Below are 20,822 nucleotides of genomic sequence, written 5' to 3'. Positions count from 1 at the left end.
TGCACTGTACTAGCCCAACCGGACTTGGTTTCAGACCTGATGCTCCTGGCAGTAGCCCCTCCCTGGCGCATTCCCCTGAGGCAGGACCTTCTCATTTAGGGGCAGGGCACGCTCCGACACCCGCGGCCAGACCTCTGGAATCTCCACGTCTGACTCCTGGATGGGACGCAGAGGACCTAGCAGGCCTTCCGCCAGCAGTGGTAGACACGATCACTCAGGCCAGAGCCCCCTCCATGAGGCGGCTGTATGCTCAGAAGTGGCATCTCTTCGCAATTTGGTGTTCTTCTCGTGGGGAAGATCCACAGAGATGCACAGTCGGGTCTGTGTTGTCCTTCCTACAGGAGGGGCTGTAGAGACGGCTGTCTCCCTCTACCCTGAAGGTGTACATGGCTGCTATAGCAGCATATCATGATACACTGGATGGGAAACCCTCACGGCAGCACAACCTGATCACCAGGTTACTTAAAGGCACGAGGAGATTGAATTCCCCTAGACTGCGCCCGATTCCCTCTTGGGATCTCTCTGTGGTCCTACCTGCCTTACAGATAGCCCCCTTTGAGCCCCTGGAGCAGGCTGAGCTCAGCACTTTGTCATTGAAGACAGCCCTCCTGGTGGCGCTCACTTCTATCAAGAGGGTTGGGGACCTGCAGGCGCTCTCTGTCACCAGTGAATGCCTGGAGTTCGGGCCGGCACACTCTCACGTGATCCTGAGACCCCGGCCAAGTTACGTACCCAAAGTTCCCACCACTCCCTTCTGGAATCAGGTGGTGAACTTGCAAGCGCTCCCTTCAGAGGAAGAAGACCTTGTCATTGCTGTGACAAGAGCTTTAGATGCTCGGAGCAGCTCTTTGTCTGCTTTGGAGGGCAGCAGAAGGGGAAAGCTGTCTCCAAACAAGGGTTGTCCCATTGGATTGTGGATGCCATTTCTGTGGCTTACCAATCACAAGATCTTCTGTGCCCTTTGGGAGTCCAGGCGCACTCCACCAGAGGTATTGCGTCCTCTTGGGCACTGGCGAGGGGCGCCTCTCTAGCAGACAAATGCAGAGCATACACCCAATAACTTTGCAAGGTTCTACAACCTGTGCATAGAACCGGTTTCGACCCGAGTGTTAAGGGGTGACAACAGGTAGGCCGGGCAGGCGGTCAGGTGTATCGCTTGCATTGCGCCTTTCCCCTTTTAAGGTGATAATGTGCGCTTTCTTGTCCACAACAGTTCCCTGCAACTGGTGAACACTGGATGCCTCTTTAATTCTTTAAGCACTATTCGGTGGCGAACTCGGCGGAGGAGTAACGCTGTCAGGCCCAGTACTCGTGGTATGTCCCATTTCAGGTGAGCCCGTGTAATTGGGCTCAGTGCTCCATACGTGGTGATTCCCCTCTCGGTAATCCCGTATGATACGTTTCCACTGTTCGGTTTCCCCTCGTCAGAGCTCTGCTCCGTCTCGGCCACAGTTGCTGTGTACCCTCTCCGTAGATAGGGTCCTCCCCAGTGGCATCATTCCATAAACTTCCCCGTCGGTAAGTCCATGTGAGGTATTCTCCACATGTTAACCTCCCTCTGGTAGGATGTGGTCTCCGTAGTGCTCTCCCTCCTAGAGAGGGAAGAGCACTTCCCCAGCGCTATTCTAGCAGGTGCTCTGCGGGAAATTGCTTAATACAAAAATCAAGAAAAGGCCACCACCTATAGCCTCCTCAGGTAAGTGCCTCCTCCCACCCTTATCGGGACCAGGGAGACACCTTACCTAACTCGCTGGAAGGTCACGACGTGGTCGAGCGCTTGCTGCGAGGTACGCAGCCTGCCCGTGTCCGCTCTTCTGTACCTCGTGACACGGTTCAGCGCCTGCGGCGTTTCATATAGGAACCCCTAGTGTCACTACATTGACACAACGTCAAGTGAGTGACAGACAGGGAACGTCTTGGTTACTGATGTAACCTCTGTTCCCTGATGGAGGGAACGAGACATTGTGTCCCTCCTGCCACGGTGCTGAACTGACCGCTGACATGGCCGGGACTCTCTCTTGGCTCCTCTGCACAACTCTGAATGAGTGGTGCCCGCCATCTCCTTTTATACCCGTATGTCCGGGGCGGAGAGTGGCATGCAAATTCCACTCGCCAATTTTTATTGGCCTTTTCTGAATAAAGCAAAGGTGATTGGGGCTCTCGAGAGCGAACCCCTAGTGTCACTACATCGACACAACGTCTTGTTCCCTCCATCAGGGAACAGAGGTTACATCAGTAACCAAGATGTTTTCCAGGGTATATAGTTCTCTGGTTTGTTGTCAAACACTTTAAATCCAGCTGTGAGCAGATTGCGGTGGGCGAGAAATACCGTAATGTCTGACATATGTGATGACGCAGGCGTACATGCACTTGGCGAGCAAGGGTTAATAACTCGGCTGTTTGCATCCATAAGGGAGCAATATGATAGCCTCGCATCATATTGCTCTGTTCGTTCCTTTTTGGGAGTTATATTAACAGTCTGAGGGGAAAACTGATTAACAGTCGTGGGTTCTCTGAACTCATTAATCGGCTGAGTGTCATTTTGCTTTATCACAATTTTGTTGAGAGAGAAATGTGCTCTTACGTATTCATCCATGTGTTGTGCAACGGCGACAGAGCTGTCTGCTTTATTTTCGTCATCTGAGCCGAACGCAGCTGATTCCAGCACTCTTGCTGCCGTGAGTGCCACTTCCGCCTCACCCTCTTCCTTCAGATCATTTAATGTAGCTTCAATCCTTGCCTTTTCCACCTCCATGTCTATCTGGCGTTTTGCAAACTCAGCCTTTGTGCGAGCAGCTTCCACCCTTGTGCGTGCTTCGGCTGCAGCTTGGCTGACATTAGACTTGCTGGAGCGGCATCAGATTGACGATTTGCCGGACAGAGATCTGGTCTCTGATCTAATCTTAAGCTCAGAGGGCTGGCTGCTTTTCTGCGGGCTTGTCATTATGGGTCTCCTCAGAGGCAGTGCATATGCTCTTCATTAATGCTCTTGATGAAAAGTCAATCTTTTCACTCTTCTGCTCTCAGACTGCGTTTACAATACAAGCTTTAGCAGTGAGCTAAACACGAGACCCAGGAAAAGGCATCCACAGGATTGGAGTTCAAACCTCTTTACTGAAATCCATTTTCCTTTATCTTTTGTCTTTTTGTCTTTTGTGTGAAACTGCAACAAACAATAAAGAAATTCTCAGAATATTGTCTCTTACAAAGTCCCTTTGATTATGTACATACATACATACATCACAATATAAAGAAAAACACCATATGATACATAAACGTCATGGTTACTTGTGTAACCTCCATTCCCTGATGGAGGGAACGAGATGTTGTGTCGATGTAGTGACACTAGGGGTCACTCTTGGGAGCCCAAGACACCTCTGGTCTTTGATAAAAGGCCAATGAAAATTGGCGAGTGGTATTTGTATGCCACTCCCCCAGACATACGGGTATAAAAGGAGCTGGTATGCAACCACTCATCAGGTTTTATGCTGAGGAGCCGAGACAAGGTCCGGCCATTTCAGCAGGTAGTTCAGCGTTGTGGCAGGAGGGACACAAAGTCTCGTTCCCTCCATCAGGGAATGGAGGTTACACAAGTAACCATGACTTTCCCTATCACTCGACGTTGTGTCGATGTAGTGACACTAGGTGTCCCTATATGAAACACCACAACTGGCTGAACTGTGTTACATGAACTGGCGGTGTGTGGCGGGCAGACCATTGTGTGCCTCGTAGCCAGCACACCAGGTCGACACGTAACCTCCCCCAACATAGTTATGAGTGTCGAACGGCCCTTTTGGGACAAGTCGACTTACCCAAAAGATACAGACAGGCTAACCCAGTCATGGCCTCTTTTCCCCTTCTTTTTTTCCACTCCCTAAAAAAGAAGGGGGATTATCCAACTGGGCCGCCAGGTCTAGTCGGGGGGTGTCCCTCCCAAGGGGAAGACACCACGGAGACCACACCTCGCCCAAAGAGAGGGGGGGATATTTAATTGGAAATACGTCACATGGTCTTTCCGACCATGTGGAGAGTCTTCAAGGTAGATCCTACCCAACGGGGGAGGAGTTACTACAAACATGGAGACTGGGGCAGAGGGGCTCTCCTATATATCTCCTATATATATATATATATATATATATATATATTACTGAAGAGATTACTTTGCATTTTATTGTCATTTGTTTCATTTAATATTTAGTCCTTTCAGATGGAAAACATTTATACATATAAATGATGCAATCCAAAGTGCATTTGAACAGCGGTGAAACACTTTCTTATGATGTGTTACATTCATACGAGCAGACAGAGAAGTAAGTCTGAAGTACGTTTGCAGCAGAAGAAATAGAAATAAACCTTGTGTAAATTGTTAGCTTTACGCTAAGCTAAAATGCTATTTCTAGCCATTTTACATGTACATGTTACCAGGCACGATCATATTTTTTTATCAAGAAAATTCACGTTGGATCATAATTTCTTTTTTTCTAGTAAGACCTTTGGTATTAGGGCAAAAATCGTATTCTTATATATATAATTTTTGTATTGTTTTCCTGTAAAAATATCTAAAAATCTTTAAAACAAGATCAATTTGATTTATCTTGTTTTAGAAACAACACTGCATAAGATATTTAGGTTTTTCAGAGAATGTATTTTTAACGTGTATTTTGTCTTTCTGTACTGGCAGAGTTTTTATAGTCAAAACTAGTGAAAAAATCTACCAGTGCTGAAATAATCCAAAGTATTTAGAATACATTACTGACCTTGAGTAATCTAACTGAATACGTTACAAATTACATTTTACAGCATGTATTCTGTAATCTGAAATGGAATACATTTAAAAAGTAACCCTCCCAACCCTGAACATACTGTCATTACAAGCAATAATAACAATTACAAGTGTTCCTGTGTCTCAGACAGTAGAGCATGGTGCTAGCAACGATTCCCAGGGAATGTATGAATTGATAAAAATGTGTACCTGGAATGCAATGTATGTTACTTTGGATAAAGGCATCTGCCAAATATGTAAATGTAATATAAATGCAATATCAGAAGTATTCCATATTTTTCATTTAGAACAAAGTATTGAAATGACATGCTTATTGACTTAATTAAAGCTAGGCAAGGGCCTAGCAACAACAAAATAATTTCAAAGTTGTAGTCAGCACACATACAAAATCAGAATAAAACTTTCACAAGTCACCTCTGTATTGTAGCATTCATCCTTTCCACAAGCCCATTCGTTTGTGGGTGATAGGGTGTACACAAGGACTGCTTGATACTGAGCAGTTTGCACACACGTCGGTTCAACTACAGTTATAAAAGAAACTTGTTTATTGACATTTACAGGGATAAGCACATTGTAATGGTGCTTATAGTGACAGGGACAACAATTTACATGAATATGTAAAATTTTCATCGACATTAAAACACGAAAAAAAAAAAGCAGACATGAAGATATTGTATGGACTCAATGTAAACCCAAATAAGTTAGCAGAACTCAAACAATTAGAGGTAATCAGTTACATACAAATTTTTACGTTAATAAATTTCAAATTTAAGTAAGTGGAACTTACTGCAAATAAGTTCATTAAACTCAAAACAATAAAACAGGTTACTTAAAAGGTATCAGTTTCGTGAACTCAAAAGAAAGAGAAAGTTCTAAATACAAGACTATTAATCAAGATTAATTTATTTGAACTAATTTGAATGATTTATTTTTTCCCTACTCAATACAATTAATTACTATGAGCATTGGGATTTACAGTGCATGTCATGTTCACATGAAAACCTACCTTATTCACAAACACTTTCCTCTGGTCAGGAAGGACTCTTTTAGGAGCTTCAAACTGATGCACAAATTTGATTAAACTTTCTGTGACTTCTTTGGCTGTTTTGGATTTCAAAGGATAGGTCTGGGACCACTTTGTGAGGTAATCAATTATAACACAAATGTACTGATTTCCATTATCTGTCAATGACAGTTTGCCAATGAGGACCATTCCTAAATGTTCAAAGGGCTGTTTAACCTAGAATAAATTAAAAACAACAACAACAACAAATTGAACCACAAATGTTTTATTATATTTTTAGATAATATTATGTTATTTCAAACATCTACAATGTGATAAATTAATTACACTAAACATATCGGGGGAGTGTGATAGAAAAGAATACATACCACAATAGGTGTGTAGTCAGTCCCCTGTTTTATAAAGGGTCTACTGGCTTGGCATTTTCCACACTGTGCCACCTTGTCAAAACAGATAGATCAAGCGTTAGGCTCCAAAAAATTGTGCTTTGCTGAATTTGAAATTGTTCATTGAAAATTAATCAGCTTGAAATAGTGTGTATAAAAAAGTCACTAAATAATCCAAAGTGGCATTAATAAAGAAAATAAATAATTTGTGTTAATTAACAAAAACATCCAAAAACATTTTCCACTGACTGCTAATTCAGTAAATGTGTTATTACCCATTTGTCAATATCCTGTGACATGCCAGGCCAATAAAATCTTCTGGAAATGGCATCTCTCGTTTTATTTGACCAGTATGTGCTTCAATGCTGCTGGCATGAAACTCTTCATATATGTTGTTGGCTTCTTCTGTCCCACTCACAACTTTTGTTTTGATTGTTCTGGAAGTGCCTCAGACATATTTACCATCTATGACAAAAGAAAGAATTGTCCGTATGATAAGTTGTGAAGAAAATATAGTAGGTATTCTTAAATACCTATATACACTGTATATACACTGTAAAAAGTGGTAGCCTGCTATTGTTACCTTAAAGAGCTATTTCTACCTGATTTAACCCACAAAAATAGCTTTATTGGTATTACTTAATGTATATAGGTTGATTAAGTGATGTTAAATCATATTTTTGACTTGAATAAAACCAGTTTATTTAGATGTCGGCATTTTTGTTACCTTTATTCATTGTAAATAAAAAACTGTTAACATATGTTACGTTTTTTTGATGAAAGTGGCTAAACTCCTCAATTATAATTTCAGCAGGTGTAATGTTAACATTGTGAAAATGAACTCACGCACAGGTGTCCTGTCTCGTTTTGTTGCCTGTTGTGTGCATCGCGTGGTGTTTGCCTCGCGATGTACACTCAGGCTTTGTCTAGTGTGAGAGTGTGTGGCATTGCTTTTTTGCCACACATTCTCTCATCTTGTCTGTTGGTTGGCATGGGCACATTTTGCCTTATTGTCTTTGCGATATGTGCTTGTGCCATTCGGGTGTTTGTGTTTTGTGAGAGCACATGGCTTTATTTTCTTTCTGTTTTGCTTCGTGTCTCTCAGTCCTGCGTCATACCCCGCCTCTTTGTTTGACCATTATCAGTTCATTTGTCTCACCTGCCCTGCCTATTAACCTGTTAATTTCTCTTCCTATTTTAGTCTCCTCGTGTGCGCTGTCCTGTGCCAGTGTTCTTGTTCTTGTGTCCTGTCGGTCCCGTGGTTTTGCTCCTTTTTCATCCAGCCCAACCCATCCTTGTGATTACCACCCTCCTTTCCTCTTTGGCCTTGTTTTTGGAATTAATAAAATATTTTGTTTTACTCTGTGTTTGAGTCCTGCCTCTTCAGATTCGTGACACACCTGTGCAGGAGAAATTTATGAATTGCTGTTGAGTGGATGAAAATTCAATTGTGGTTGATAAAATGTCATATTCATGGCGTTCATGGCAGAAGTAGTTAAATAATCTGCATAAACGGTGAGCAGAACGGAAAGGATTAGAATAATTCTTAGAGCAGCTGGAAAGTATTTGGATGCAGAAGGAATTACAGTGGATCAAATAAATGAAAAGCTTAAGATACAAGTTTCATACACACAGGCAGAATGTGGTGGCTCATAATGGTCTTTATCATCTTGCAGTGGAACGCTAGATGTTTAATATCAAACAAGAATTTAAGAAATGTATTGATGATTTTAATACCAAACCTCATATTATATGTATTCAGGAGTCCTGGCTTAAACCACATTTGAATTTTTTGTTACAAGTTTATTCAGCAGTACGTAGGGATAGGAACGCTGGAAATGGTGGTGAGATGATAATCTTTATTAAATTATGAGTATGGTTCAAAATTGTGGATGTGAATGTAGAATGTGAATCTGTGGTGGTGGAGGTATGGGCTGGGACACAGAGTATCAGAGTTATTAATTTTTATAATCCATGTGAGAAATTAAATAGAGAAACATTACAAGATATTGGCAGTATGGGTAACTACAGAGTGGTATGGTGTGGTGATTTTAACGCACATAGTACATTATGGGGTAGTATGCATACTGATCTAAATGGGAAAGTAGTGGAGGAAATTTTAGAATGGAAAAATCTAATTTGTCTCAATGATGGTAGCGCTACCAGAATGGATTTAGCCGAAGGACGATACTCTGCTATAGATTTAACAATTACATCTCAAAGTTTGGCTAGAGAATCTGTATAGAAAGTGTTGGACCAAAATTTAATGGGAAGTGATCACTTCCCCATCAGTTGTAAAATTGGGTTAGAGATACATTATAATGCCAAAAGTATTCGCTCATCTCCCTTTAGACGCATATGAACTTAAGTGACATCCCATTCTTAATCCATAGGGTTTAATATGACGTCGGCCCACCCTTTGCAGCTATAACAGCTTCAACTCTTCTGGGAAGGCTTTCCACAAGGTTTAGGAGTGTGTTTATGGGAATTTTTGACCATTCTTCCAGAAGCGCATTTGTGAGGTCAGACACTGATGTTGGACGAGAAGGCCTGGCTTGCAGTCTTTGCTCTAATTCATCCCAAAGGTGCTCTATCGGGTTGAGGTCAGGACTCTGTGCAGGCCAGTCAAGTTCTTCCACACCAAACTCGCTCATCCATGTCTTTATGGACCTTGCTTTGTGCACTGGTGCGCAGTCATGTTAGAACAGGAAGGGGCCATCTCCAAACTGTTCCCACAAAGTTGGGAGCATGGAATTGTCCAAAATCTCTTGGTATGCTGAAGCATTCAGATTTCCTTTCACTGGAACTAAGGGGCCAAGCCCAGCTCCTGAAAAACAACCCCACACCATAATCCCCCCTCCACCAAACTTCACAGTTGGCACAATGCAGTCAGACAAGTACCGTTCTCCTGGCAACCGCCAAACCCAGACTCATCCATCAGATTGCCAGATGGAGAAGCGTGATTCGTCACTCCAGAGAACGTGTCTCCACTGCTCTAGAGTCCAGTGGCGGCGTGCTTTACACCACTGCATCCGACGCTTTGCATTGCACTTGGTGATATATGGCTTGGATGCAGCTGCTCGGCCATGGAAACCCATTCCATGAAGCTCTCTACGCACTGTTCTTGAGCTAATCTGAAGGCCACATGAACTTTGGAGGTCTGTAGCGATTGACTCTGCATAAAGTTGGCGACCTCTGCGCACTATGCACCTCAGCATCCGCTGACCCCGCTCTGTCATTTTACGTGGCCTACCACTTCGTGGCTGAGTTGCTGTCATTCCCAATCGCTTCCACTTTGTTATAATACCACTGACAGTTGACTGTGGAATATTTAGTAGCGAGGAAATTTCACGACTGGACTTGTTGCACAGGTGGCATCCTATCACAGTACCACACTGGAATTCACTGAGCTCCTGAGAGCGGCCTGTTCTTTCACAAATGTTTGTAGAAGCAGTCTGCATGCCTAGGTGCTTCATTTTATACACCTGTGGCCATGGAAGTGATTGGAACACCTGAATTCAATTATTTGGATGGGTGAGCGAATACTTTTGGCAATATAGTGTATCTGAAGTTGAAATTCAGAAAATTCCTAGATAAATCTAAGCATGTCTATAGAAGATTTAGAGGAGTTCAATAACAGAATATGTGGAATTCTTTGTAGCCGAAGAGGTCATAGGTAAAAATACAGGGGTGCGGGGAAAGAAAGCTGTGCCATGTTGGACAAATGAATATAGTGAGGTAATTAAAATTGAGTATTAAAAGAGTAAGAAAGTTATATTCATTTGACGATTTTATTAGGTATAAGAGAGCTCAGGCAGTTGTAAGGAAGGAAATTCTAAATGCCAAAAGAAATCACTGGAAAGAATTTTGTGATAATATTGTGAGATGATAGATATTAGTGAAATATGGGGAATGATCAGGAAGAAGAGAGGGATCCAGACTTTTAGTAGTATACCTGCTCTTATTAGTGGGGATAAACAAATGATCGATAACAGTGAAAAGGCAGAAGTGTTGGCTTAGGCCTGTGTTAAAGTTCATAGTAATGGAAATATATCAGATGATATGAGAAAGAACAGAGAACAAGAATAAGACATACTTCTCCTGGGAAGGATGAAGTGTGTTACAAAACAAACAAATTTTAGACCTATGGCCTTAACTTCTAACTTGTACAAATTAATGAAATGAATGGTTATATTTCGGATGAATTATGTCCTTGAAACTAGGGGTCTTTTATACCCACATCACAGTGGTTTCAGAAGGGGACGTAGCACATTGGATGCAATTCTTTGCCAAGAGGCTGAAATTAGAAAAGCTCAAGTGAATAAAGAAGCATTAGTGGGAGTGTTCTTTGACATTGAAAAAGCTTACAACAAGAAGTGGAGGGAAGGGCTTTTAATTAAACTTAAAATGGGCATCAAGAGGAGGTTAGATAACTGGATAATTATTTTTTTACTGGATAGGACAATACAAGTAAGAGTGGGATCTTCCTATTCAAATGTATATTCAGTTGATAATTGCACTCTTCAATGTAGTGTCTGCAGTCCCATCCTTTTTAATATTCTGATAAATTATATTTTTTCAACAACTGGATCAGGGATAGAAAAATAATTATCCGTTGATGATGGAGCGCTTTGAAAAGAGGACAAAATGTTCAATGCGTGTAAAGAAGAATACAGGATGCAATAGGTGAAATAGAAAAGTGGGATAATAATGGGGGATTTAGTTTCTCTGTAGCGAAAACTCAAGTTATATGCTTCTCAAAAAAAAAAAAAAAAAAAAAAAAAAAAAAAGAAAACTCCCACTGTTAAATAAAAGTTATACGATCAGAATCAGATATTAGACCAAGTATCATCGATCAGGTATTTGAGTGTATGGATGGACTCTAAACTGACATTTGGCATACACATTCAGCGGATAGTAGTGCTTGGCAGGGGTGGACTGGGGTGCTAAACGTCATTCTCAAGGAGAATTTATTGTTCGTTGATTAGATCTACAATTGATTATGGCAGTTTCGTATATAGTTCAGCATCAACATCATTGATTAAAAAGGTACATGTAATCCAGTCTCAAGCTTTTAAAACATGCTGTGGTGTTTTGGATCGTCACCAACAGCACTTAAGTGGAAATAGGAGAAATGCCTTTAGACATCCGTAGACTCCAACTTAAAATGGTATATTGGACATCTAATCTATAAAAGGTCATTTTAATAGTTATCTCGTTAAGAAGGTATTGGAGGATTGCTGGGAGTAGTGGCGCCTGCAGCTGTACGGCCGTACGCACACTGCAAGAGCGAGGTTATTAGTTTTGTTTTTGATATTCCACACTCTTAAACGGCTCAGAAAATATTTTCCAAAATAATATTACTGTAAAACATGGAAAGCTAACAATATTCTTCAAGCTTGTTTTCATTATTTTCACTCGATATTATGAGCATTTGCCTGCAAATGCCGTCGCAATGTGAGTTACCCCGGGAAGACGTCCTCCTGTCGCAGCAGCAAGTAAGGGACCGTGGAGAAATTGCAATTTTTTTTAAATTTTGTTTATTTTATTATTATTATTATTATTCAGCACTTACAAGTTTAATGAGTGGTAAATCCTCATCTAGGCAAGATAGTTGGTTTAGAATATGTAAGCAGAGAATAATACTGGTCTTTTTATGGGTACCTGCTCATGTTGGAATGGAGGGTAATGAGGTGGATAATATGGCTAAGCAGGCTCTTACACATTCAATAATTGGCATCAGTGCGCCATTAAGTAAATCTGCAGTCAAATAATTAATTAAAGAGGCTGTTAAAGGGATGTGGCAAGAGAGGTGGGACAAGGAAGTAAAGGGACGACATCTTTTTAATACTCAAAGACAAGTCGGTTATGAGAGGAGTAATTATGGCAATAGAAAGGATGATACAGTAATATCTAGATTACGTAATGGACACTCAGCACTCAATCATTCACTATACATCGTAGCGAAACATTAATCTGGTAACTGTAATAAATGTGATCTTACTGAGACTGTTGAGCATGTTCTGCGAAATTGCATTGCATATGACAAAGAAAGACTCCAGCTCAAAGAAGAACTAAAATCTTTTGGAATTAACTGCCTATCATTACAAAACATACTGAATAACTCTTCAAAAGTATATAATGTTCTTATCAATTACCTAAAGGTTATAGATCTGTATAATAGTATTTAGTATTTTTTTTTTCATTCCCTTCTACATCAACGCTTCACACTCCAACCCAGAAAGTGACGGAAATGCACCAAAAGCTGGTTTGCCAACCGCCATAAATCTAAAGAAAAATAAATAAAAGAAGATTGCATAAAATCCCAGTAGGTGGCGGTGTACACATAGTTGAGCATTGAAACGAGAAATGTTGGAGAAACACTGGTAGTTGGAAAGTTAAAAGGGCAAGTGGTTTCGGTGTGTTGGATTGAGAGCATCTGCTGTTCAAGGATTGAGTTGCCCGAACTGCGAAGTTTGTAAGAACTGGAGAGAGGCTTGGAGTTTCTAACTCCAATTGCCTTAAGATGGATGATGCATTTGGAACATCATCCTCCGAAGGGAGAGAAGGACCAAACAGTGCAATTAGCATGGGTAACAATTTGGATGATGATAGTGAATGGGTAGACAAGGAGGTTGGTCATCAAGAAGTCAGATACATATAAACTAAATGAGGTTTGTCACCTGTAGTGAAAGGCAGTTGTTGGACCACAAAAGAAGGTAAAGGCAGGGTATGCTTCTGATCAAATAAACAGCATAGCAGAAGAGTATAAATTGTTGATTAAGTTTGAGAAAGAATCTGGGCATCATTTACATCTACTAAGGCTATAGAGAAGACTTTCGCTACAGTAAAATTTGCAAGATGTCTCGAAGGAGGAAGAGTGATAATTGTAGCAAATACAGGTGCATCTCAATAAATTAGAATGTTGTGGAAAAGTTCATTTATTTCAATAATTCAACTCAAATTGTGAAACTCGTGTATTAAATAAATTCAATGCACACAGACTGAAGTAGTTTAAGTCTTTGGTTCTTTTAATTGTGATGATTTTGGTTCACATTTAACAAAAACCCACCAATTCACTATCTCAAAAAATTAGAATACATCATAAGACCAATAAAAAAAAAACATTTTTAGTGAATTGTTGGCCTTCTGGAAAGTATGTTCATTTACTGTATATGTACTCAATACTTGGTAGGGGCTCCTTTTGCTTTAATTACTGCCTCAATTCGGCGTGGCATGGAGATGATCAGTTTGTGGCACTGCTGAGGTGGTATGGAAGCCCAGGTTTCTTTGACAGTGGCCTTCAGCTCATCTGCATGTTTTGGTCTCTTGTTTCTCATTTTCCTCTTGACAATACCCCATAGATTCTCTATGGGGTTCAGGTCTGGTGAGTTTGCTGGCCAGTCAAGCACACCAACACCATGGTCATTTAACCAACTTTTGGTGCTTTTGGCAGTGTGGGCAGGTGCCAAATCCTGCTGGAAAATGAAATCAGCATCTTTAAAAAGCTGGTCAGCAGAAGGAAGCCTGAAGTGCTCCAAAATTTCTTGGTAAACGGGTGCAGTGACTTTGGTTTTCAAAAAACACAATGGACCAACACCAGCAGATGACATTGCACCCCAAATCATCACAGACTGTGGAAACTTAACACTGGACTTCAAGCAACTTGGGCTATGAGCTTCTCCACCCTTCCTCCAGACTCTAGGACCTTGGTTTCCAAATGAAATACAAAACTTGCTCTCATCTGAAAAGAGGACTTTGGACCACTGGGCAACAGTCCAGTTCTTCTTCTCCTTAGCCCAGGTAAGACGCCCCTGATGTTGTCTGTGGTTCAGGAGTGGCTTAACAAGAGGAATACAACAACTGTAGCCAAATTCCTTGACACGTCTGTGTGTGGTGGCTCTTGATGCCTTGACCCCAGCCTCAGTCCATTCCTTGTGAAGTTCACCCAAATTCTTGAATCGATTTTGCTTGACAATCATAAGGCTGCGGTTCTCTCAGTTGGTTGTGCATCTTTTTCTTCCACACTTTTTCCTTCCACTCAACTTTCTGTTAACATGCTTGGATACAGCACTCTGTGAACAGCCAGCTTCTTTGGCAATGAATGTTTGTGGCTTACCCTCCTTGTGAAGGGTGTCAATGATTGTCTTCTGGACAACTGTCAGATCAGCAGTCTTCCCCATGATTGTGTAGCCTAGTGAACCAAACTGAGAGACCATTTTGAAGGCTCAGGAAAACTTTGCAGGTGTTTTGAGTTGATTAGCTGATTGGCATGTCACCATATTCTAATTTTTTGAGATAGTGAATTGGTGGGTTTTTGTTAAATGTGAGCCAAAATCATCACAATTAAAAGAACCAAAGACTTAAACTACTTCAGTCTGTGTGCACTGAATTTATTTAATACACGAGTTTCACAATTTGAGTTGAATTACTGAAATAAATGAACTTTTCCACGACATTCTAATTTATTGAGATGCACCTGTAATCTGGCTCAGCAAAATCAAATAATGAAATGCAAAGACCTAAATGGGGCAAAGATAACTACTAAGAGAGCAGGATCAGGAGCATCTGTGAAAGGTGTGATTAGTGGTGTGCCACTATCAGTTTCAATGGAGGAGCTAAAAGCTAACTTGAAAGGTGCCGACATACAAGATGCCAAATGGCTCATATCACGCAAGAAAGACCAAAAGCAGGAAAGTTTCAGCATACAGTACATTTCAGAGGATCAATGCCTTATTGTATCTTCTTAGTGCTAACGAGCAACAGAGTACAGGAATACATTCCTCCTCCACTTCGGTGATTAAATGTCAGCGCATAGGTCATGTTGCAGACATTTGTAAAGGAAAGTTAAGATGTGTCAAATGCGGAGGTGAACATGAATATGAACAATGCAAAGCTGTTAAAAAGTACTGCTGTAATTGTGGAGGAGAGCATAGTGCTGCATATGGAGGATGTGTGGTACAACAGAAAGCACAAGAGATCCAACAGTATAAAGTTGTAAACAAAACCTCATATGCAGATGCAGTCAAAGCATGCAAAAACATATTAGTAGAAAAATCCAAAGTACAGATACCGATCTGTACTTTGAATTTTTTGACTGATATTTCGGGGACATCCTCCCTCTATTGGGAATGTCAGTTATAACAAAGATTCACAGAGATGTTTACATAGATGTAGAGAAATATCTGAAAATTCATTGGTTGTGGATAAAGTAAAATTTCTAGCATTTATATTTAAGGTGGTGAGCCTAACGGCAGTTCAGGAGAGCAATTCAATAGATTGAAAATAGTGGTGGATACAGCTGCAGAATTCTTGAATATTAATTGTGTGATTGAAAAAATTATTCATGACTTGCTTACCCAACTGACACATGAGGATCTGTCTCAGCCTACTTTTGCAATGGAATAGTATATATACGCTAATAGGCGAGAATTTAAAAAATACATGTCTTATCATAACAAGAAACCCGATATTCTTTGTTTGCAAGAAACATGGCTACGACCACAGCATGATTTTTTTATTATTTGGATACAATGTTGTTAGAAAGGACTGACAACAAGGGTAAGTGGGGTGCAGGGGTGTACTCACATTTGTTAAAGATACAGTTTCCTACAGGGAGATCTCAGATGATATTGAGTGTACAATTGTAAAAATATATAGGGATTACGACAATATTACAGTATACAATATATATAATCCATGTCTCCCTCTAGCCAAAACAGAAGGTAATGTATTTAGTAGACCTAGAGGCCTAGAGATATGGTGTGGAGACTTCTACGCACATAATACATTATGGGGAAGCATAGTCACGGATGCAAATGGAAGGTTTGTAGAAGATATTGTAAAAGATCGGACACTTGTTTGCCTAAACAATGGGACAGGAACTAGAATAAATATGAATACAGGAAATGTATAATGTTTAGATCTTACAATGGTGTCTACCTCTCTGGCAAGAGGAAGTGATTGGTATACATTACAAGACACAAGACAGTGGTCTGTGATCATTTTCCTGTTGTACTCTTAATGTGTACACCTTATAGACATAATATTTCTGAGAAGGGAAATGGTGTTTTGATAAGGCAGACTGGGAATTATTTGATTTATATTGTCAGTCAGATATCATGTCAGTTATTACAAATGGACCAATTAATGATCATGCAGACAATGTAGCAGCTTGGATGATCAGTGCAGCTGAGCGTAGCATACCCAAAAGCAAGGGTAAAAGAAATGGAAAGATAGTCCCATGGTGGATGGATGAATAATGCAATTAAAGAACAAAACAGCCCTTTCAAAGAACTTAGATATTAGTAGAATACTTAGATATAACTTGAATACTAAGAATGCAATAAAATATCAATGAAAGAAAGCAATTCGACGTACCATTAAAACAGCTAAAAGAAACTACTGGAGAGATTTTTGTTCATCAAAGTATAGGAGATGTATGGAGTATGTTGAAAAGAATGAATGGCAGCGGAAGATTTTCACAAATTCCTGTACTTATGGATAGTCAAAGATGTTATGTGTCAGATACAGAAAAGGCTGAGCTACTGGGTCCGCAAATGTATACACTCTATATAATGGTAATGACTATACATCAGAACGGACTGCTCTTATTAGCCAGTATACAGATATTAATACACTAATGTCTTTAAGAGGTAGTTTAATGGATGTAAAGTTTACTTTACGAGTTAAAACCGACCATGAGCAAATGCAAAAATACAGCACCTGGGGAAGAACAGATTAGTTATAGCATGATCAAACATATGTCAGAGAAATCGTTGTTAAATGTTGAAAAAGGCTATTATTCTTCCTTTTGTGAAACCTGGCAAGGATCCATCAAACCTTAATAGTTACAGACCCATGGCACTTACATCAAATTTTTGCAAATTAATGGAAATAATTATTGTAAATAGATTGACTTTTTTCTAGAGAGTATGTGTCTGCTTAAAGGTGCACTCAGTTTGTGTTTTGTTAAGTAATGAAATTGAAAAGACTATGGTAAACAAGGAAACCTTGGCTGCAGTATTTTTAGACATAGAAAAAGCATATGATACAGTGTGGAGAGAGGGTTTACTTATTAAATTATGTGATTTAGGTGTGGGAGGTAGAACATATAATTGGATTTTACCGTTTTAATCTAAAAGATCATTTCAAGTCAAAGTGGGTTCTTCCCTATCATCATCCTATAATGCTGATTGTGGAGTACAACAAGGAAGCGTCATCAGCCCTCTGCTCTTAAACATAATGATTAATGATCTGTTTGATGGTGTGGGGGCAGGAATAGGAGCAGCGCTATATGCAGATGATGGGACTGTATGGAAAAGAGGCAGAAATGTTACTTTTGTAGTATCTGCTTTTCAAAAATCAGTATTAAATGTGGAGACATAGTCTTTCAAATGGTGGTATAAGATGTCAAATTGGCAGAAGAATATAAGATTTCAAATATTAGGATTGGTCGCGTGATGCCATGCGAGGGTAGGACGTGTGACCGGCGAGCTCTGTGCACTTGGCTAGTTTTTAATACTTTTTATGTCATAAACTGGTGAGATTTGATACACCCTGATTCTTAAGTGCTTTATGAAGATAATATATCAAAGAATTCAAAATCCTCGGGCTCTGGAGACATTAAAAGACACTTACGTGCTCAAGCTGACACCCCTGACAAGGCTGCAGACCAGGGACTCGGTTTGGACGGTGCGGCGGGAGAAATTCAACGTCAACTGGCGAACATGTCTGTGATGTCGATGAAGGTCATCGCAGACTTGGAGAATCTTGCTGTAATACGTCGATCGATCACTTCCATGGAGACGAAATTGGTTACAAGATTGTCGGATGTCGAAAAACGGATCGATTATCTGGTGTCATCGTAGAGGGAATTAGCTGCTAACCCGCCAGCAACTAAGACAGACTTGCAACGCGTTTGGGGAAAATCAGAAGACAAGCATTGTCTTTCATGAAGACATTGGAGTGAGTAAGCCATTTGGTGATTTTCACGTTGCTGTCTAGTGGACTTGACTCACTGAACATACACTCGACTGCCCAAGGAAGCTGGGCGCCTTCTTTGTTTCTTTTTGTGCTGGTTCCACCTAGTGGCTGGAGTTTGTTTTGTGTAATATAATTTCTTCGGGACAGCTTGTAGATAAATCTGCATGTTTTTGGTGCTTATACTTCCTGTGGCCTGGAGTTTGTTTTGTGGAATATCTCTTGCAGGACATTGAAGTGATTGGGTCTTTTGTTGCACTCATGTATCGCCCAAATAGGCCGGCTTACTGAACATTCATTTGACTGCCCGAAGAATTGAAATTTTTTTTTTTTGTGCTGGTTTCGCTAATGGCTGGAGCTTGTTTTGTGGAGGAACACACCTTCGGGACAGTTATGGGGTTTTTTGGGTTTATTCCACTTGTTGGCTGGAGTTTGTTTTATAGACTATTTTTTGCTATGAAATTCTGTCTCACAAAATTTGTATAGAAGCACCAGACTTGAGCGATCTGACGGCAAAGTTGTCGCGGGGACTCTCGTAGGCGTACATGGACTGTTTGAGTTTAGAGGGATGGATGCCAGTTGGCGCTGTCGTGCACGGGGTTAATACGCATGTTTTTCATTTTTCTGTTTGTTTGGTTCGGGGGGGAGTTTGGGGTTTGATTGTTACACTAATGTTGGAATGTGGTCTTTATAATATTGTTTTTGACACACAATCAATTTTTTCTAATATGTCAAATGTTAATATGAGTGGATTATCTCTCTCCACGTGGAATGTGAATGGGCTGGGGCACCCCATAAAATGCAAGAAATATGATAAAGTGTTTCTTCAAGAAATGCATATTTCCCCACAGGAAGCTGAAAAATTTGGGAAGATATGGGGTGGGCATGTTTTCTTTAGTGCTGGCTCGAGTAAGAGCAGGGGAGTCATTACATTGATAAGTAAACATCTACAATTCAAATGTCTCAAACAGATTAAAGATAAATTAGGAAGAGTCATTACTGTTTTAGCAGAAATTCAGGAGCAAAGGTTGATTTTGGCTAATATATACGCACCTAACGCTGATGACCAGGGCTTTTTTATAGATCTTGAAAGGATGTTGCAAGCTGCTGGCACCCCTCATGATATAGTATTGGGAGGAGACTTTAATCTTTTGATGGACTCAGTCCTTGACAATAGTGAAGCAAAAGTGTGCAAGCCCCCTAGAGCAACATTGTACATACACAGCAACATTCTCAGGATGTGTAAAAATCTTGGCCTTACAGATATTTTGAAACTTTTGAACCCATCTGGTAGGGACTTTACCTTTTTTTTTTCATAAGTCCATAAGATTTATTCTAGAATAGATTTTTATATATATATATCTAAGTCCCTCATTTCATCTGTTGTTGATTGCTCAGTTGGAAACATTTTAGTCTCAGATCACCCCCTGGTGAGTTTAGAGGTGTTGCCACATACGGAGAAAAAGAAATCATATAGTTGGCGCTTTAATGTATAACTTTTGCAAAATTCTGAATTTCAACAAATGTTAAAAGCTGAAATTAATGTTTATATGGAGACCAACTGGTCCTCAGTATCCTCTGTGGGCGTGGCTTGGGAGGCACTTAAGGCGGTTCTTAAGGGTCAGATCATACAGTATGCATCATTTACCAAAAAATCCAAAGCACGAGAACTCGTGGAGTTGGAAGGGAATATTAAAAATGCAGAGGCAGAGCTATGATGTTTTGGCTATTCAGGGCAAGACAGTCATGCTTTGAGTTGGGAGACAAAGCAGGGAAGCTTTTGGCTAGATACATAAAGCAGAGAGAGTCTTTTTCTACCATTCCCTCAGTGAAATCTGCTGATGGGGATATATTTACCTTGGCCATTGATATTAATAATGCTTTTAAAGAATTTTATCTTGATCTCTATAGTTCCATGTCTTCGTCTACTGATGAAACTTTGTGGAACCTTTAGAACTCTCTAAACTGACGACTGAGCAAAAAAATTCTCTTGATTCTGAGATAATCTTGGAGGAGCTTGACGAGGTAATTAAGGCCTTGACTGCAGGCAAGGCTCTGGGGCCAGATGGCTTTGCCACTTAATTTTTTGGATCTTATGCTACAGAATTGGCTCCACTTTTGTTAGATGTTTATACAGAATCATTAAAGAATGGAAAGCTTCCGCCAACCATGACACAAGCCCAGATCAGTCTGATTCTTAAAAAGGACAAAGATTGTTGCTGCCATCTCACTTCACGCCGAAAAGATGTTTGATATGGTAGAATGGGATTATCTTTTTAAGATTTTGGAAATATACAGGTTCAGGAAAACTTTTATTGGATGGATTAAGTTACTTTATAGACACCCGGTAGCGGTGGTACAAACAAATGGATTAATTTCAGATTATTTTACTCTGGATAGGGGCACTCGGCAGGGTTGCCCTCTTTCCCCCTTATTGTTCTGTCTGGCCCTGGAACCATTAGCAGCTGTGATAAGAAAGGAGGAGGATTTTCCAAGGGTGGTGGCGGGAGGTATTGTGCATAAGCTTTTGATTTACGCAGATGATATTTTATTATTTGTCTCCAACCCTACTAGATCTATGCCTCACTTCCACAGAATTATTAAATACTTTTCTCAGTATACAGAGTTAATTGGTGTAAATCCGAAG

The 20,822-nt window shown here is 40.3% G+C and overlaps 1 long non-coding RNA gene across 1 annotated transcript in view; it reads right to left on the bottom strand.

The window, feature by feature from the left end:
* LOC127426496 (uncharacterized) overlaps nucleotides 1-18,766 on the bottom strand; it is a 40,687-nt gene extending 21,921 nt beyond the window's left edge. The window contains exons 1-5 of the long non-coding RNA XR_007894787.1: nucleotides 17,834-18,766; nucleotides 6,469-6,658; nucleotides 6,176-6,247; nucleotides 5,790-6,023; nucleotides 5,198-5,304 (exon numbers count right to left, since the gene is read on the bottom strand). This is a non-coding gene — a long non-coding RNA (uncharacterized LOC127426496). The remainder of the gene's footprint in view (nucleotides 1-5,197; nucleotides 5,305-5,789; nucleotides 6,024-6,175; nucleotides 6,248-6,468; nucleotides 6,659-17,833) is intronic.
* Between the last annotated feature and the right edge of the window lie 2,056 nt (nucleotides 18,767-20,822).

This window comes from Myxocyprinus asiaticus, chromosome 3 (assembly GCF_019703515.2).
Source record: "Myxocyprinus asiaticus isolate MX2 ecotype Aquarium Trade chromosome 3, UBuf_Myxa_2, whole genome shotgun sequence".
Taxonomy (NCBI): domain Eukaryota; kingdom Metazoa; phylum Chordata; class Actinopteri; order Cypriniformes; family Catostomidae; genus Myxocyprinus; species Myxocyprinus asiaticus.
This window is presented reverse-complemented; position numbering and strand designations above follow the sequence as displayed.